The sequence below is a fragment of the Myodes glareolus genome, chromosome 18 (genome assembly GCF_982192425.1).
Source record: "Myodes glareolus chromosome 18, mMyoGla1.1, whole genome shotgun sequence".
Classification (NCBI taxonomy): domain Eukaryota; kingdom Metazoa; phylum Chordata; class Mammalia; order Rodentia; family Cricetidae; genus Myodes; species Myodes glareolus.
The window spans coordinates 41,506,729-41,526,746 of NC_142043.1; the positions used below are offsets into that span (position 1 = coordinate 41,506,729).

At 46.5% G+C, this 20,018-nt stretch overlaps 1 long non-coding RNA gene across 1 annotated transcript; it reads left to right on the forward strand.

The window, feature by feature from the left end:
- The first annotated feature begins 2,093 nt into the window (after positions 1-2,093).
- LOC146890780 (uncharacterized) lies at positions 2,094-3,725 on the forward strand. Its single transcript, XR_014998325.2, has 2 exons — positions 2,094-2,520; positions 2,784-3,725. It is a non-coding gene; the product is annotated as an uncharacterized LOC146890780 (long non-coding RNA).
- Positions 3,726-20,018: the final 16,293 nt, after the last annotated feature.

The window sequence follows — 20,018 nt, forward strand, 5'->3', positions numbered from 1 at the left end:
TGTCTCTCTAGACCCAGGCAAGGATGACTTTGAGAGCAAGTTCAAGTCACCCGTGCCAGCTCCCGGGCTAGCTAAAGACCGGGAGTCACTGTACAGGGCAAACCTTCTTGGGAGAATAGTTTATGTTTGCTCATTCTAGAAGTAGCTTGCACAGCACAGGGTTGGGCAATGGTGAGAATGTCACGAGGAAAGCCAAGATTGAAGATGGATACCAGCTCAATCCTTGCCACAGTCTGGATGGCTGACAGCTGCCGCCACAAATGGGAGGTGGGTGGATGGGCAGGCTGTTGGGGACAGCTCACACATGGGGACAGCTCACACACAGAGTCGGGGCAGCAGGGCATTTTCGAGTCACCATGGTCAGTTTGGCTGGGAAAGTGGATGCAGCCTTCCATTTCCTTCCAGCCTTCAAAGGCTGTGTCCTGGAGTCGTGTGATAAGGAGAGCCAGGTCCAGAGGGGTCCTGCAGATGTGCCGGCCTGAAAGTACCTGTGTGAAGCTCCACAGCCCTCTGCGAAGGGAAGAATCACTCTGCTTTCTGTATGTTCAGCTAATTCTGCAAACCAGCTAAGGCCGGGCCCCTTCCATCCTTGGAAAACAAGGCTGCAAATCCTATGGAACAGCAATCTCCCTGGGCTTCAGTATTTTACTTTTCCCATACGGTAGGCTAAGGGCGTTACAGTGCCTTCTCAACCTTTCTAGGCCAAGTACTCTACATGCAGAAATGCCCCCCAGCAGCCCCATCAGACAGACTCCATCCACACTCCCAGTTTTTCTCATTGAGGAAATAAGGCACAGAGTGGTCAAGTCATTTGCCCAAGGGCACACCCCTGAGAAGGGGTGAAGGACTGAAAGCCAGATGGGCTGAGACCATAGTCTTCATCTTGACCTGTCTACCCAACTGCTCCATGAATCACTCACCACAGACACCCCTCTGCTCTGCTGCTGGGAGGGACAAGACACACAGAGAGGCCCACTGGGTACCCTCAGCATGGCCTGAGTCTGTCCTTAGAACGCGGCACCTATTAAGGAAGAGGCAGGAACCAATTCTTCAACTCAAACACATGAAATTTAAATGCAGACCAAGGCTGGGTGCTTCAGCATTAATCTCATGCTATGTGTGGACTCCTGGACTCCAGCCAAATCACTGCAGGAAATCGGATTCTCTTGGAGGATGCCAGGCCCCACCCTCAGATTCCAAATACCTCTGCAGCTTATAACCTGCCTGCACTTGGGTTCCTAAAGCTAAGGACTGAACCAAAGCTCTTGGAATTTAAGCCAACATTCTGCTTGTTCTCTCTCTCTCTCTCTCTCTCTCTCTCTCTCTCTCTCTCTCTCTCTCTCTCTCTCTCTCCAGAGGGATGGCATCAGTTACATTTGGCAGAGTCTAGGACATAGCCACAGCAGCTTGGCCCTTGATGGGTCAGTGTTGCTTAGCTCATGGAAGGTATGTATATCAAGAGCCTTCCCACTACCAAATTGGGGACAAATTTTTTGGTTCCTCCCCCAAGCCAAGCGGCACAGGTGAAGCGTTTAGTACAGGCCCGGGGATCCAGGATGCTCCGAAATAACATCAGTTAAGATGACAGTAACTTAGCCTTAACTGACATAGCCATTGTGCTTTTTGAGTGAAGTGGATGGGAAAATTCTGGCATCTCTTGAGGCTGAAGATGGCTTGTTACACTATTCTCCTCCTTTGACTTAAAAAAAAAAATAACAATACAAAGTTTTTAAAACGTGAAAAAAATAAAAATCTTTTCACCAAGACACAAATGACTGAGTCAAGCCACAGAGTTTCTTTTTATAGCAAGATGCCAATGGGAGACTCATGGCGGGCAGATCTCACCTGCCCAACTCCCCAACCTTCCGGTCCCCATAGGTACTAGGGGTAGTGCTAGAGTAGAAGAGGTGCCACAAGAGGAGGGTCACAAAGGGCTCGGACCCCACAGTCACCTCTCAGATGGTTGTCCCTCGCCAGCCAGCGCCTTTGGCCACTTAACCTTCAGGTCTGTTTGCTGGTGGAGGTGGATGGGCTGGCTGGTCTGGGGCAGAGGTGTGTCGGCACCGAGGGAGGCGGGAGCCGGGCCGTTGGGAGCCAGGCGGCTGAGGCGGGGAGTCTAGCATGTTCCTGGGGTTGCTGGCGGACGCGGGGGTGGGTGGAGACGATCACGATTGAGGAGGAGCACACAGGCGCACTCACCGCCTTCCTCCTTCCCTTCCTCTTCCTCCCACCCCGCCCCCAGGGGGGGCGGTACCCTGGTCCCTGGGGGGAGGTCTGCACCCCCGGAGGGTGGCGGCCCGGAAGGAGGGCTGGGGTTGGGGTTGCTGCGGTGGGTGGCGGACGCCACGGGCCCCTCCCCCGCGCTCCCTTGCTGCCTCCCCTTGCTCCCCGCCCCTCCTCCTCTCCATCCTCCCCATCCTCCTCCTGGTCCCCGGCAACCGCGGCTAGGGGAGCAGCCGGCGGCACCGGGGCTGCTCAGCCTTTGTCTCGGGCCGCCGGACGCGCCGGGCCCAACGCAACGTAAGTGATGGGGGCCGGGACCGGGCCGTGGGGGGGCTCAGCGGGGCGGGCCCTGGCGCGGGCGCTGCCGCGGGAGGGGGGAGGGGTACGGGCGGGGAGGAGGGGTAGTAAGTGATGGGAGGCTGGGCCGGAGGAACCAAGGCTGCAATGCTCGGGCGGAGCCGGCGCGGGAGCTCAGAGGGGCGCGTGGCCGGCTCGTGGGGCGCCGCAGCCTCGCGCCAGCGAACCTGCGGCTTGGGTGCAAATCCTGTTTCTCCGGGCAGAGGCCACGCGGGGACGGCGGAGACTGCGAGGACTGGCAGTCATGGAAAAACGGGAGAAGAGCCGGCCCAGCGTCACCGCCACCACTGTCACCACCATCACCATCACCATCACTGGTCGTCGCCCATCCCACCACCCCGCCTCATCCCCCATCTCATCTCCCCGCGCACCGCCAACTTTGTCAGATCATTTCCCTTGCATCGGGTAATACTTGGACAGAAGGATCGCGAGTGAGCGCAGCTGCTGTGGGATGTTTATCCAACAGGCCACTGGGCTGCCTCGGTTTTCCCGTCAGGGAAAGGGGCCTCTGTGTAGCCACTAAGGTGGCTCGATGTCCGGCTGTTTAATCCTGGTGCTAGAAGGGACAGAGACATGTCTCACTTAGTAATGACCAAAGAGACACCATAGTAATGTCTTCATCAAACCAGAGATTTGGGGTTTAAAACTTCATCTTTTATCTCTTAAGTGTCAGAGTATTAATGGCAAATGAAAACTTAAAGAAATGAAACTTTGACCAAACTATTCCAAAAAAGAAGCAAAATCAGGTATTTTGTAGGAAAATCCCTTCAGCTTGCTAAGGGCACTGCCATTCCGCCTTTAGTGCTGGATCTCTGGTGAGGCTCATTATTTTGGATGCATAGTGTGTACCCCCCGGTTGCTTTTCGCCCCACCGGAAGAAGGTCTTAATTACTGGGTTTCAAAACTGTCGTTTGCCAGCTCAGCACAGAATAGTGGGGACAAACATTCCTAGAGTGGGTCTGGGCACCTGCCTTCTTTTGAAGACACAGTAAGACCCTAAGCCCATCCTTTATTTCCCTTATTGTTTTTGGAATTTTAGGGAAAATTTAGGCACTTGGGTTGCCACATGGTAAGGGGCCAATAGGGATTCCTTTTTAAGATTCTTAATCTTGTTAATAAAAAATAAGAATGAACTCAGAAGGAAACTCGAGGACAATTTTATTTGAGTTTTATTTTATTTGAACTCCAGGGCAAGCAAGGTGTAAATCTCAGCAGTTTCCAGGAAGAGGATGGAGAAGAAGTGGAGAGACAGCTCTCCTGTACGGCAGAAGTGGGGCTCAGAGACAGCTTCAGTAAAAGGGAGTGAGGAAGTCCAGTGTGGTCAGGGCAGCATGCTCGGGCTTTTGGGAAGAATCTGAAAGAAGGAAAAAGAAAAAAAAAGAAGGGAAAAGGAAAAGTTTGGTTTTTCCAAGTAATTGAGAAAACCAAGCAAATCATAGCAGGGTCACACAGCCAGGAGTTTCTGGTAAGGATAAGTCCATTATCTCAAGAAGAAATATTTATTCCTCCCATGTCTTTGGCATGCTTTAAAGCAAATCTGCCTTCCTGACAGCTGCTCTCTTTGGTTAGGTGACCAACAGGCCCGGCTGGATTAACTTCTGTGTTCTGGCTAGCTTGGAACCTTTGGTCTCCATCCAAGACCAGGGGTAGAGCCGACTCTTTTCCAGGAGGAAATATCTTCTCCTTCAGGGCCTTGACATATCCTTGATTCAGGCTACGATACTAGCCTGTCCTCAGAAGAGGTAGCCCTAGGTCTGTGAGGGTGGCCCCCATGATGTGGTTCACCCTGTATCCTGTACTAAGTAGGGAAAATGGCACTGTTAACAATAACCTGGGGGCAAGAGCGGTCAGCATGCCTGTGTACGTGTTTGAAACTGTCCATGGACAGGCTTTTAGCTCATCAAAAAGAGAAATAATTTTAAGACATAAAATAATAACAATAATAATGAAGAACTAGCTGGGCCGTACTTGTCACTGGCATAGTTGTAAATACCTCCGATGTTGAAGTGTAATTGTGGACTCAGACCTCCGCAGTTTATGAAATGGGGTTTCAAAGTGGTAATTTTGTGGGGAAAGGTTTTTCTTGTCTAAAAGTGTTCCAAATCCCAAATTTAAGTGAGGCATAGTCAGGCGTACACAGGCGTGTTTCAGAGTAGAAACTTACAGAGCTACCCTACTGTGTCATAAATTCTGCTCTTGGATGAAGAATTAACATCTTAATGGGCCGTCATGTCTTTGCCTGTGTTTTAGTCTTTGCTGCTGCTACAACTAAATACCGGAGACAATCTACTTTATAAACAACAGGCGTTTATCACTCGCAACCGCAACCATACAGTCAAGACCCAAGGTTAGCGTCTCCTGAAGGCTTGCTCTCTGATTCGTAGACGGTATCTTTAGTTAATCCTTGTGTGACACAGGAGCCTAGGAAGCTCCCTCTGGCATATTACAAGGGTAGCAATTCCACTCCTTAGAGTGAACTCTTATTTGTTAATCGTAGCCTATGAGTTCTGTCTCTTAGTGCAAGTGCACTGAGGGATAGAGTTCAAGGTGTGAATCCAGGGAGCACCCAAACATTCAGTCCGCAGAGGACCACCATTGGGTTCTCTTGTAGAAAGTGTGGTCAATGTTTTAGCTTGTGTGAGTTTTTATAGTTCCACACAAGAAATAGGCTACAAATTAAAAATAATCTATTTGTTCTGTTTTGGAGTTTGGGGTGCTGGGACTTGATCCCCAGACCTCGTGTGAGCTGAGCATACACTCTTTCCACTGAGCTACAGCGCCACGTTCTCATCTTTTTTGAAGTATTTCCATACATCACGCATCACTCGATGCCTTTTTGCTGATGCGCATCCTGCCTTACGACCCTTCTTAGTCAGGACGCCTTCTTGGCTCACTAAGGGTGCTGGCCCTGTGATCGGTGTTGTATAGATATGGGCCTTGTTAGGGCAAGAATGGAAAACCAATAACATGTGGGCAGTACCCACCAGATTCAGGGTGTAGGACTGGAAAGGAGGCAGATTGTAATGGAGTTCTGTTTGGAGGCGGAAATGGGAGGCTCCCAAGGAGCTGTGAGCTTTTCAGCTGGAAACAGAGACGTGAGTATTGACCAGCTCTAACACAGAAGGAAAGGGGAAGGCATTCTGCATGTGGAGGGCATGTCTGAAGTCATTGGCTCAGAAGAGCAGAGAGACAGAAGACTGAAGTCATTAGAGACAGTTGGGGTTTGGGGTGCAGGGACTATCAAGTGCATGCTCAAAGCTCTGCCCTTGGAGGCTTGCAGCACTGCTCCAAGGGCTGGGACTAACTCTAGTGGCAGACAGGGCAAGGAGACAGCTGAGGAGCTGGCTAACTGATCAATCATTCCCAGATAAGGAGGTGTGAACGGGTGGATGGCTGGGCATCCAGCTTAGGGATAGGACAGCTCCACTGGGTGGTGGTGATGGATTTGAGGTTAGACGGGAGAATTAGCACAACCTCATGTTTGACAGGGGAAATTCATGGCTGACTCTTGGGTTTCTTAGGTCTTGGGAAATGGATGATGAAACCACTGGAGATAGGAAGGAAGGGCAGGCTTTGTAAAAATGCGTTTCTGTTTGATTGACAGCAGCAATTACACCGAAGGGTGGGCCGTGTGATAAGTCATGACACCTGTAGTATGCAATGGTGTGTTGAGGGTAATTGACTTAGTATCTCCATTTCCTTGCCATTTCTTTCTGTTGCGTGCCTCTGGTTCTTCATAAGCATGGAGCAGGGGGCTGTCAGGAACAGATCTACTCCTCGGTGCTGTGCAACATTAGAACGTCTCCCTCCCATATAACCGCACTTTAGAATGGCACGTTCAGCTTCTCTTCCCCTGATGCGGCTCTTCACTTTGTTGTTTGTTTGTTTGTTTGTTTTTTGAGACAGGTTCTCACTGTGTAGCTTTGGCTGACCTGAAACTCACTGTGTAGATCACACTGACCCCGAACTCAGAGACCTGCCTACCACCTCAGCCTCCCGAGTGCTGAGATTAAAGGTGTGTGCCACCACACCTGGCTCATCTCATTTCTTTTTGAGACAGAGTCTCACGCTGTAATCTAGGCTGGCCTGGAACTCGCTGTGTAACCCAGACTGGCCTTGAGCTCAGAGCGACCCCTCTTGCCCCCATTTCCCAAGCCCTGAGAGTTGAGCAAAAGTCATCCCATCTGCCTTTGACACATCCCTTTGTCGATGAGTGTAGCTTCGCTTGCGAGTTAGCATGTGGGGCATTTGGAAATGGTATCTACTAGGAAGTCCTCTGAAACACACAATGGTTGAACACATTCTCTGCTGGCACACTCTGTCGCTTGAGGGACAACCGGGGAGGAGATACAGCTCTGGAACGACGGGGTACAAGTGTGAGTCAGGGCCTCCAAGGGAAGCGGGGGCTCGTGGAGATGGCAGTGCAGGAGCAGCGGGAACCTGAGTGAGGTCCGAGGAGCACTGTTCAAGTTTTCTTTTCACTTGAAACTTTCAAATTTGAAAATGCCAAAATTTCTTTGGCCTGTTTGGGTTCTTTCCTTCTCTTTTGTATACTGCTTGACAATTGATTTGAGTTCTGTCTGCTCCGGTTTTGGAGATTTTGCTGACCTACTGAAGCCCTTTTTTGCGGGGACTCGAGATCCTAAAGCGCCCACACCACTGACTCTGGTTCGCGGCCTTCGGCTCTGAAATCCCAGACAGCTCGATCCTGCTGATAAGTGGATCTCAGCTCCGAACTGCTAGGCACTTGAATTAGCATGTCCAACAAGCTGCAGAACCGTGTTGGGGAATGGATTTCTGAGTATTTGAACTTGTTTGTGTGGAGCGCCTGGGAGTGTGTGTCCTCCGTGTCTCAAGTGTTCCAATTACACAAGTGCAGCTACTGTACTTGCGATGGATTCAGGAAGGGAAGAGCTCTTAGGGACAAGGTAATTTTGTTTTTCTTATTTTTCTTATCCTCTGTTATTTCAGTTGTCAAAAAAAAAAAAAAGTAGAGCATATTGCTTTATTTTGCTGTGGTCAGGGGAAAACCATGGAAGGTGGGGGAGACTTGCAGAGGCTTCACTCGTATTTCTGTCCCAAATGAAGACCTCGCTGTTTGTGAGGATAAAGTCTGGCGGCAAGGCCTAGGACTTTGGGTGTAGAGAAGGCACTCGGTTAGCGAACGGATGGATGGATTAGGAAGGTGGGCGGGCGGATGGGTGAATGAATTGATGGGTGGATTGTGGGGCGGGCAGATTAAAAAATGGATTTGCCCCGCTGGTGATATAGCTCAGTGGCAGAGTTCTTGCTTCCCTGACATCAGTGAAGTTCTCAGCCCTGCACATGTGTGTGCAAGCTCCCAAGTACACACCCACACGCACGCACACACACTCAGATGGTTGGATAGTCAGACGAGTGAATAAATGAATGGGTGTGGATATATGTATGCAAGGGCAGGTAAAATGGAGAGGTGCATGAACGGACAGCTGGACGGCTCAAGAATGGATGGATCAGCTAACAAATGGGTAGGCAGAAGGACAGATGAATAAAAAGATGGTCTTTTAAAGGTAAGATTTCCCCTGATCAGGGCCCAGTGAAGATGGAAATTGTAGAAATGCTGAGCATCATTCCTGCAGAGCTCTCCTGGGAATTCTCTGCTGTCTCGGGTTCTTTATGGAGGAGGGACGTACTGTCCGCCATGCTTGCTACTCCATCTGTGGTCGGGACCACACTGTCTAATGACCATGCGTGTGTTAGAGCTGTAAGTGCGCTAGGAATCCATGGTGAATGTGCTTAGAAGGTGAATTATAGTTTGTGGTTGCCTTTATCAGTCACGACTCCACTTCTGCTCTGCCAGGGAAAGTCCCCGTCATTTCTGTGTACGTACAAGACATTGGCAGATCTCTTTCTGAGGACAAACAACAGAACAAAACTCCTGTCTGCAGCAGGCAATGGTCCTTGGCTTCATATTCCTGCATAAATAGTGTGTGTGAGTTCATCCCCAGTGTGTCAGGCCTGTGAGCCATTCATAAAGACAATATGAAGATGCACACAGGATTAACTTCAATTTGGACAAAGGCAAGACTTATAACTGATGGCGCAGGTAAGAGTGCACTAGCCATGGTAGGAAGTGCAAAGGTGGGGGGCACACGAATGGTGGACTCTGCAGAAACTTAAGCTCCATGTGTCTAAGAGTGCGGTGCAGAGAAGTGAGCTGAAGTTGTCCTCTGTTGAGAGCAAATCCTCAGTGACTTGCTTTCCCGCCCCAAGACTAGCCAGTCTCTCAGTGGGATCCACCTCTGTTGACATCTGCTGGCACTGACGATGATGTGAGACAAACTTGTTTAGCTGGACGCCGTAGACGGTGCTGTTGCTGGTGCATTCTGTTTCCACATAGTCTGTTCAGTAGGCATTGCTGTTGCCACATCTGTAAATGAAACAGGAAGCGTGTTGAGACTTACTATGGTTTAGATGTGGCTTATGTTACAAGGTTCATGTGTTAGAAACTTGGTACTCAGTATGGGGATGTTAGGAAGTAGTAGGACCTTGAAAAAGTGGGACTTAAGGGAAGATTTCAAGATTGGCTCATCCCTACCCTCTAGCTAGCTGTGAGTTTTACCATGGGTCTCTCTCTCTCTCTCTCTCTCCCCTCCCTCTCCCTCTCTCCTGTGTGCTGTTTATATCTCTGTGTGTGTCTCTCTCTTTCTCTCTCTCTGCTCTCCTCTCCCTCCCTTTTGTATGTTCCTGCACTTGTAATGCCATCTGAGTTCCTCACCAGAATCAATTATTCCAAACCCCATACTGCTGAAACTTCAGAACTGTGGGTTACATAAACATTTCTTCGACTTCTCTCTCTCTCTCTCTCTCTCTCTCTCTCTCTCTCTCTCTCTCTCTCTTTCCTGTGCGCTCTCTCTCTCTCTTTCTCTCTCTCTCTTCTCTCTTCCTCCCTTTTGTATGTTCCTGCCCTTGTACCCCATACCGCTGAAACTTCAGAACTGTGGGTTATATAAACATTTCTTCTATTTGGGAAGTTCTAGGCATAGCTAATAGAAAGTTGGCTAATAGAAGACCACAGAGTCAAAACCAACCCAGGCATGCTGATAAGTCCAGTTTTCCCCTGAGAACTCACTGATAAAAGTTTAAATAAAATGTACACCATGTCTCAGCGCTGTTAGCTTCTGAATTGTTCCATCTTAATTGTTTGGAAGAATCGACAAATTAGTAGAAATAAGATCAGAACTGGTAAGTTGCCAGCAAATAGCTCATAATGTACACACTGCCTCTAAGAAAGTGTGGCGCTCATCCCCCAACCCCACACTTGCTGTTGATCCTGGCAGAAGCTTGGGGGCCTCCTACTCAAGTCTGAGTTGCATGCTTGCAACATCAGTGTGAGCTCTGCCTGAGCTGGTACTCTGCTGTGTTCACAAGGTACCTCCTTGCATCAGGGACCTCAGACATGTAAAGGCGACGCTTTAGCAAAGAACCAGCGGAGGTTCTGTGGGTGCAGTTCATGCAATCCCTGTAAACCTGAGTCTTTGGAACCATCTGCAGGAAGACAATAGCTGCATTCACTTCTGTTCAGTTTATCCACATCTCTTAAAAGCATTTATGCAATGTCTGATATAATACAAGGAGCCAAAGAGATAAGGAAGTTTGTTTGAAATTATATTTTTTCATCTATGTCCACTTAACCTTTTACTAAAAAAAAACAAAGACTGAGATACAAAATTAGAATGCAAAGTGATTTTTTGAAATGCTAATATTGCTGAAAGCATCCTTTGCTTTTGTGTTAATTCCTAACCACAGACAGTCAGGATGCAAAGAATTTCATCTCTGCTCTGGATACTTCTGGGAGACCTCGGTAATAACCTGGAAGTCCTCATCACTGGGCCTCGTGATTGGTTTTATTTGGGAGATGACAAATTGGTGTGGGAGAATTATCTGTATTCTGTCAATCATATTTTAATAAAACGCTGATTGGCCAGGCAGGCAGTATAGGCGGGAAAGCCAGACAGGAAGTAGGGGTGGAGCAAAGAGACTGGGAGAATTCTGGGAAGCAGAGAGGTTCCTCTGCCATTCCTGTGCAGACCACGGAAGAAGCAACATGTAAGCTGTCACACTGAGAAAGGTAATGAGCCCATGTGGCTAACGTAGATAAGAATAATGGGGTAACATAAGTTATAAGAGCTAATAAGTAGCCTGACCTAATGAGCCAATCAGTTTATAACCTTATGGAGTCCTGTGTGTGATTTCTCTTTGGTATTTGCCGGCTGTTGGGGTACCGGGCGGGACGGAAACCCCAACAAGCCGGCCCTCATACTACATATGGCACCAACGTGTGGACAACTGTATCCACATAAAGCTTGAGACAGCTTGGGAAGTAATTCTAGAACAAAATAACAGCATTGCATGGTTTCTTGGTGGCAGCAATTTCTCGGGTCTGTTCTGCTTGCTAGAGGCAAGCAAATGCTCTCATCTAAGAGAGGCTTCCTAACTCAGCTTTAGCTGCAAAACTTTGTAGCTCCTTTAAGAGGTCCTGCCGCGAAACACTTAAATGGTATTGATGAAAAGCTGAACGCATGCTTTTCGGTTTTCAGTCGTAGCAGGAAAAACGCTGCGCTGTTTTAAAATGTCGGCTTTATGGGCTGTCCTGCCAGGGCAAACTCTGACTCTTTCAGGCAGGCAGTCCAACTGAGTGTGGTCTGTGAGCAGGATGATGCTGCTTGCTTGCTAGCAAGGACCTTGAAACGTCATAGAGTTGTGGCAGTGAACCACAGCTCTGGCTGGTACCTCAGCCTTGATGCTGAAAAGCTAAGGAATGAGCTGGATCTAGCCGTCAAAGCCACAGCTCTCCATATTGCTTAGTAAATTAAAGACTCATATGGTCAGAAAAAGAAAAATATACAGTAAAGAGAGATTCAAAGAGGAAGAAAACCTCTAAATATTTTACAGTGTGTTAAAATATATGCAGGCTAAAAGTTAAAGTTCTTAATGTAAAAAAAGGAAGAAAGAGAGTAGTTGGGTGTGGTGGTACACACCTTAAATCCCAATGCCTGGGAGGCAGAGGCATATTGACCTCTGTGACTTCAAGGGACAGAGGTAGAGATTGACCTCTGTGACTTCAAGGTGTGGTAGTGCACACCTTTAATCCCAATGCCTGGGAGGCAGAGACAGACAGATCTCTGTGAGTTCAAGGTGTGGTAGCATACACCTTTAATCCCAGCACTGGGGAGGCAGAGACAGGAGGATCTCTGAGTTCAAGGACAGCCTGGTCTACAGAGTTATTCCAGGACAAAGATATACAGAGAGCCTGTCTCAAAAAGTAAAAGTAAAAATAAAAGAAATAGAAGTAAAATAAAGCTGCATAAAGATGGAAAATACACAGAGAATCTTGATACTGTGTGTTATGCTCTCTTTTAATTGTTTGAATGCTGAGGAAGGAGCAACAGTCACCAAAAGACATTTGTTTATAAATGCTGCTGAACTAACCCAAGATAGACATTTTGAAAATACCTTGGCTTCAAAACTGAAGTCAAAAGGTATGTTACTTTGGAGAAGAGATTCTGCTTTTGTTTCCACAGAAAATGAGAGGCTATGGATTTATTCAGAGTTAAGAAAAATCATCTTTGACCAAGGGAGGCCACCTGAGAAATCGACAGGAACAGATGGCCCAGATGACAGAGTTCTACATCCAGAACTGATTCAAGACTGCTGCCTGAGATGATCAAGACTCCCAGGATACTTCAGTCAGGACTTGACTATAACTCTAAATTTTCTTTAGGTCCCCTTAAGACTATCAGCGCCCCCAACCAGCAGGAAGTAGCCTGAAATACTACGCCCACATTCCCAACAAATGGATTATGGGTATTTTTCCTTTGTTTAAAAAAAAAAGTGAGGGAAATGGTGTGGGAGAATTATCTGTATTCTGTCAATCATATTTTAATAAAACGCTGATTGGCCAGGCAGGCAGTATAGGCGGGAAAGCCAGACAGGAAGTAGGGGTGGAGCAAAGAGACTGGGAGAATTCTGGGAAGCAGAGAGGTTCCTCTGCCATTCCTGTGCAGACCACGGAAGAAGCAACATGTAAGCTGTCACACTGAGAAAGGTAATGAGCCCATGTGGCTAACGTAGATAAGAATAATGGGGTAACATAAGTTATAAGAGCTAATAAGTAGCCTGACCTAATGAGCCAATCAGTTTATAACCTTATGGAGTCCTGTGTGTGATTTCTCTTTGGTATTTGCCGGCTGTTGGGGTACCGGGCGGGACGGAAACCCCAACAAGCCGGCCCTCATACTACAACAAATCATTTCTATCTAAAACAGGTGACAATACGCGCTCCCTAAAGGAGGCTGTCCAGAGCAGGTGGCTGGGGCAGGAAGGAGTGCTGTGGGCACTAGAGGAATCAGATCTATGGGTGAAAAAGGACGGGCCTGCACCGGGACTACTTGGGACTATTTTACATGCTGGTCGACTCAGATTGAGTCATTTCCCCCTGTGCGCCTCAGTTTCTTCATCCACAAAATAGAGATTGTTTGTGCATTTGTCTCCCATATCAGCTCTCTGTGTGTTTAACTCCCCTGGGATTTGGATTCTTCATGACTCAGTGACGACAATGGGACCTTCCATACCATTGGGTGGTCTGCTTGACATTCACTTCAAGCTTTGGCCACAGATGCACTCTGAGGTGCCCCGCCTCCACCTGCTTGACTGGTCTCAGTTCTTCAGCTGGGTTGTATTCCTTTCCCTTTCATGACCTTGGAGTAAGACCTGACTGCACTCTAGATAAGGAGAGGCAATACTGGGACCAGGAAAGCCAAGTTCATGAACAAATGGTTTCCTTCTTTATGGTACTGCTATTTCCGTTTCTCGTTGACCTGCTTCATTTTGCCAAGGGACCGTCTGGTCAGCAGATAGGCACTGTATTTCTTCATGGATCTATCCAGACTGGTAGAAATAGATTGTGCCACATGCGTCTTGGTCAAATGGGATGGGCCTTAATGGTGAACAGGAAGTGTTTTTTATTGGCAGTAATTGTGCAGAGTGAGGAGGAAGAGGAAGAACTGGATCAATCACCTGGAGACTGGCTTTCTAGAGCAGGGATTTTCTAGAGCGGGGACCGTGTGGGAAGAGTCTGTGCTCTTGTCCTCAGGGCTTCAGCCTCTCTTTCTACAGGAAGAAGGAGGGAGAAAAGAAAGGGCAGGCCCATGACTTCCACTGAGGTCTGTTTACATTCAACATGTTAGGACACATTGTGTCCTACACATTGTGACCTGGAATCTTGTTCCCAGCTGCACTGTGAGCATGGTGGCTCCTCTCCTTAGGGACCGTTGTGTGCCTCCGTTACAACAACCAGCATTTATGTTATGCAGAGTCTTTTATCTGATGCTCTCAGCATCACTACAGAAATGGAATCCAACAAAGTTAAAGTTGATTGCATGTACACAAACAGCTTAATGAATAGCAAACTAAACAAATACTTATTTGTGATGATATTTTTTTCTATGTATATCCTAGGCACAAGATGGATACGATGGAAACTGTTTCTAGGGCTGGAGGATGTAGCTCAGTGGTAGAGCCCTTTCTGGGTTCAATCCCCAGTGAAGAAAAAAACTCAAGTCTTTTGCCAATGACATTCAGGTGCTGTAACCATGCACAGAAAAGCCCAGCAACATCTTAGTTTCATAGAACCTATTTTCTCTACTGTAGGTATTGTTTAGCTCAGCCAGCTCAATATGTGCGAAGCTTTCTAGAATATTAAGAAAGAGGGCTCTGAGTGCTGGGTCCGCGTGCCTGGCATCTGCGGGTCACTTGGCCCTTCTGGGTCTCAGTTTCCGTTTTGGTGGAATGGGGCTTCTCAGCTCGGCAAGGCTGGCTTCCTGGGCCGTGTCCTTCCTTTTCCACTCTGAGCTCTGAATTCATTAAGTGTTCACTGTTAGCCTAATTTCCCAATCACTGAGCACCACATGATGGAGATGAAAGTCATGACTATTTATATTAAACTGTTTCATTATTTCAGAGGGAAGGCGGGAAAGAGCTGTGTGCATGAAGCTCTAATTACAGTAATATGGTACATTAGATTACAGTTCTCCTTTGCCCTAATTTATTGATGATCATAGCCCAAGAAAGCCAAGAGCTTTCTTCCCATGCTTCCATTTCCCATGTTCCACATATCCGACCTGTACTCATGAAGGAAAACAACAAAAATGGACTGAAGTAATGAGCCTTATTTCTTAAATCATCAGCGAATGGCAGGGCAGGGTCTGTGCCCACTTCATACAGCACTCAAAAGTGACAAGCACACTTTCGTGTGCTGACACATTTGGTGTTCAAGATCCGTAGGGACTGTTTTCACCAAGTGTAGGGCTGTGCCACTAAGAGGGAACAAGGGAACAAGGCAGAACATCTTTATAGACCAAAAGTGTTTCTTAACTAATTTAAAGAAGATATATTAGCCAGAGAGTAAGATAATGCCTTGTTTTGGCGAGGGCTCAAGGACCTACGAACAGTATGGTCTTCTCCTGCCAATGCCTGAGGATGGTACAGAGAACATGTCTGTGTGTCTGCCTTCTGTCTCTCTGCTGCTTTTTATGAAGCTGCAAGAATTGAAATCTTGAGGCTCCACCCTGTCGATTCATCCTAATCATTACCTTTCACAGGCCCCACCTCTAAGCATCAGGGATGAATGGAGCTCCACCCTCCTACTAACACAAGAGGGATTGAATTTCGGCCTCTAAAGTCTTGGGAGGCTTATTCTGATGCCTGCAAACATAGGTAGGTCCCAGAGATCCGCAGCATGTTGAGCTAGAAGTTCCAAATACCAATCTCGAGTGGAGACTTCTTCCACATAGTAGGCAGCAAAGAACAAAAAATACTGTGGCCTCTGCCTAGTGTAGATGTTACCAATGCAGTGTTAGCTGAGCAGGCACCATGGGACCACTGAACGGTGCTACATTCATAGAAGGGAGACACCATGTCATAATACCAGCATGGGTGGTGGGTGCAAGTCTCTGACGGTCAAGTTCCTCTTACCAGCTGACACAAAGCATCACACAAAAAAGAAAAAAAAATGAATGCTGAGGAAGAGAGAGAGAAAGAGAGAACACAAAAGAGAAAGGTAAAGTGGTGGACTCCAGTCCTAATACCAGTGATTACATTAAATGTAAGTGGTCTAAATACACCAAATAAAAGACAGTTGGCAGAGTGGATTTTAAAACATTGTTTACCTATATGATGCTTATAGGAAGTCAACTCCAGATATAATGATATAGAGAACAATGGTGCTAAAGTTATATCATGCTAATATTGATTCCAAAAGGAAAAATTACTACAATTGCTAATATCAAGTGAGATTAGTTCAGGTTAGACTAAACAAGACAGAAACAGAGAGGAACATCACACCAAGAAACTGTGTACATGCCAAACACAGAGTGCACACTATACAAAAACTGGTAGATCTGAACAGAAATTGATAGAGAAACAGATAAACCCACAACTCTAATTGAAGGCTTTATAAATAATTTTTTAAAAAATGTTAAGGATCTATATGTGTGTTTGTGTATAAGCTTGCACACATAAGTGTAGGTATTCGGGGAATCCAGAAGAGGACATTGGCTCCCAGGAGCTTGAGTTTCAGGCATTTGTAAGCTGCCTCAGGTGGGTGATAGGAACGGAGGTCCTCCACAAGGGCCATACATGCTCTTGGGAACTGAGCCGCCTCTGTAGTCACCGTGGTTGGAGACTTCAATACTGTCTCTCAGCATCAAATTAAATAACTATATGAGAACAAACGCAAATGTAGCACAGAGTGACATCACCCTGTCAACTCCTGTGAAATTCTCCATCAGCAGCAGAATACACATCCCGCCCGAGCTCAGGGAACATCAGTGGAGTTCTGCTGTGTCTGTGCGATGAACTAACCGTGGCAAACTTGAAAGGCCTGGAAGTTTAAATGTATTTCTTTGATAAAAATGGAACCAGACTAGAAAGTTGATCATAAAATATTCAAAGCCTTATAGACCAAACCTAACATTTTAAAACAACTCCTGCATTAAAGAGAATATCTCAGAGGAAATAAAAATACATTAAGATGAATCAAAATGAACATGCAGCATATCAAAATTCATGGAACATGGCTAAGTCAATTCTGATAAAGAAATTTGTACATTAACACCTCTCAAGCCAGCGTTCTAAACCTTCACCTCAAGAAACTAAAAAACAAAATCTGTATAAAAAAGGCCAAAGCAAGGAGAAAGAATAAAATAATAAAAATACAATAAAAAAAAATGTGTGAATTTAGGGTACTCGGAAGATGGCTCAGTTGGTAAAGCAGTTTCAGCACAAGTGTGAGGGTTGGAGTTCAGATCCCAGGACCCAGGTGGAAACACAGAAGTGGAGAAGCCCACCAGTCATAAAGCTGTTGGGCGGCAGAGACTAAAGATCTCTGGACCAAACTGGCTGACAAGACTGGCCAAATCAGCAAGCTCCAGGTTCAGTGAGAGATGTTGCCTCAGGAAGTGGCATGTGATTGAAAAAGGTGACCACAACCAGCCTCTGGCTTTCAAAGGTACACCCATACACATGGGCATCCCCCACATGTATGCACACACTCTCACACAGCACACACACATGGAAATTTAAAGGTTCTTTTGAGGTGTGTGTATGTGTGTGTGCGCGCGCGTGTGCGCGTGTGCATGCATGTATGCATGCATGTGTATTGAAGAGAGAATACTTACCTGAGGGAAAGTACCTAAAGAGACCAGAGGTGTTGGATCCCCTCTAGTCGGAATTCCAGGTGGTGGTGAGCCACCCCACATGAGTGCTGGGAGCCAAATTCTGGTGCTTGCAAGAGCACTGTACACTCTTAACTACTGAGCCATCTCTCTAGACACACTTTTTTTTTTTAACATTTAGTGTGTGTGTGTGTGTGTGTGTGTGTGTGTGTGTATACATTCACGCTCAAATGACTCATTACATGCATGTGGATATTAGCGAGCAACTCAGGGAAGTTACTTCTCTGCTTCTACCATGTGGGTTCTGAGGATTCAGCTCAGGTTGTCAGGCACTGGGCCATCAGCCTCGCTAACTAGGGCTTTTACCCGCCAAAGCGTCCCGTCAATTCCTCCCCCAGTTTTCTTTCAGGCATTTGGAAACGGGGGAAAAAAAATATGAGAAATACAATGAAATAAATAGCTGATTCTTTGAACACAACGATAAAAAGAAACCAACCAAACAATAATATCGACAAGGAAAGGGCAGAAATGACTGGTCTCAAGGCGAAACAACACACTACAGCTCCTGTAAATGCCAAGAGGTGAACAAGAGAATTCCAAGAGCTGCTCCAGTCAAGAAAAAAGACCCGGATGAAAAAGACAAGTCTCTGCGCAAAAAGAAACGAGAAGAGAAGCGTACGAGTCACCGCAACTTCCCTGTGCTGGGTCGGTTTTGTCAACGTGCAGCAAACTGCAACCACCTGGGAAGAAGAAACCTCAATTGTGACATTTCTTCCATCAGGTGGGCCTGTAGGTGTTTCTTAAGCAATGATGGTTGTGAAAGGGTCCCGCCCACTGTGGACGGTACCACCTCTGGATACATAAACCTGGTCTTATAAGACAGCAAACTGAGCGAGCCGTGAAGGTTGTGCCAGCAAGCAGCTTTCCTCCATGAGTCCTGCCTGCCTCTGTTTCTGCTTGAGGTTTTGCCCCAGCTTCCTCCAATAATGGACTGGAACCTGTGAGCTAAATAAACTCTTTCCTCCTCAGGTTGTTTCTGGGCAGTGTTTCCACACAACAGGAGAGAGTAACTAGAACAACCCCGATATAACATAGATCCTTTATAATTCTCATAATTGATTCCCAATTTAAAGTCTATCAAAAGGGAAATCTCAAGTCAAGATGGTTTCCCTGAAAAAAAAATTATACTGAAATTTTGAAGAAAAATTGATACCAGTTCTCCTCAATGACTGCTAGAAAATATAGGAAAGAATATTTCCATTTTTAATGAGGCTGTTATTGACCCAATACAAAAACCAGACAAGAAATATACGAGGAAGACACCACAAAAATAAGTAAGATACTGAATTCAGCATCATATGAAAATGTTTATACACGCATCATGATTGACCAAGGATTATTTCAGGTCTGCAAGGCTAGTACAATTTATTAAAACCAATCAATGTGCTATAGCACATCAACAGACTCAAGAAGACTCACATTATCATGCCACCTGATGTAGAAAAAGTATAACCCAATACCCATTTATATTCCAAACTAGAAAATAAGGAGTATAGCAGGAATTTTCCCATCGGGGCATCCAGATATCCAGAGAGTCTGAGAAGTAACAACACATTTCATGTGGAAACACTGGGCCCCCTCCCCACCTCTTGCTCATTAGTTTTCATCAACTTGACACAAGCTGGAGTCATATGAGAAGCAGAAACTTCAATTGAGAAAACACTTCTACCAAATAGGCTTGGAGGAAGCTCGTGATGTGTTTTCCAGATTGATGATTGAGGTGGAAGACCCAGCTATTGGTAGGCAGAGTCTTTGGACTGGTGGCTCAGAGACCTATAAGAAAGCAAGCAGAGCAAGCCCTAAGGATCAGCCCAGTAAGCAGCACTCCCCCGTGACCTCTGTATCAGTTCCTGCCTCCAGGTTCCTGCCCTACTTGAGTTCCTGCCCCAACTTTCTTTGACGATGAACTATGATGTTGAAGAATAAGCCAAATAAACCCACTCCTCCCCAAACAGCTTTGATCATTGTATTTTATCTCAGCAATAGAAACCCTAACAAAGAATCTCTAAGATCAGAAATAAAGAATAAATAAACCTTTCTTCCTTGAAATGGATTTTCTCAGCTATTTTGTCACAGTAATAAAGGGATGACGTGGGAAACTGGTAGAGAAGTGGGGTTGTTGCCATGACTATAGTAGATGATCTAGCCCGAAGCTCTTGCAACTATTTTGTGGGACTAGCTTTATTAAAAAGAAGGCAGGTATGGTGGTTTGAAGGAAAATGCCCCCCAAAGGGAATGGCTCTACTAGGAAGTGTGGCCCTGTTGGAGTAGGTATGGCCTTGTTGGAGGTTGTGTGTCGCTGTTCAGGCAGGCTTTGAGGTCTCGAATATACTCAGACTTTGCTCAGTATGATGCTGAGTCCACTTCCTGTTGCCTTCCAATTTGATGTAGCTAGCACCATATCTGCCTGCACACTGTTGTGCTCCCCATCGTGGTGATAATGGCCCGAACCTCTGAATTTTAAGTCGCCACCTCAATTAAATGTTTTTGTTTATAAGAGTTGCCATGGTTATGGTGTCTCGTCACAGCAACAGAAACCCTAAGACAGCAGGTGTGCAGGACATAATAGTGCATGCCAGTCCCAGCATTTGTGACTCTTAGGCAAGAGGATTGCCATGAGCTTGAGATCAGCAAGGAGTATATAGCAAGTACCAGTCCAGACAG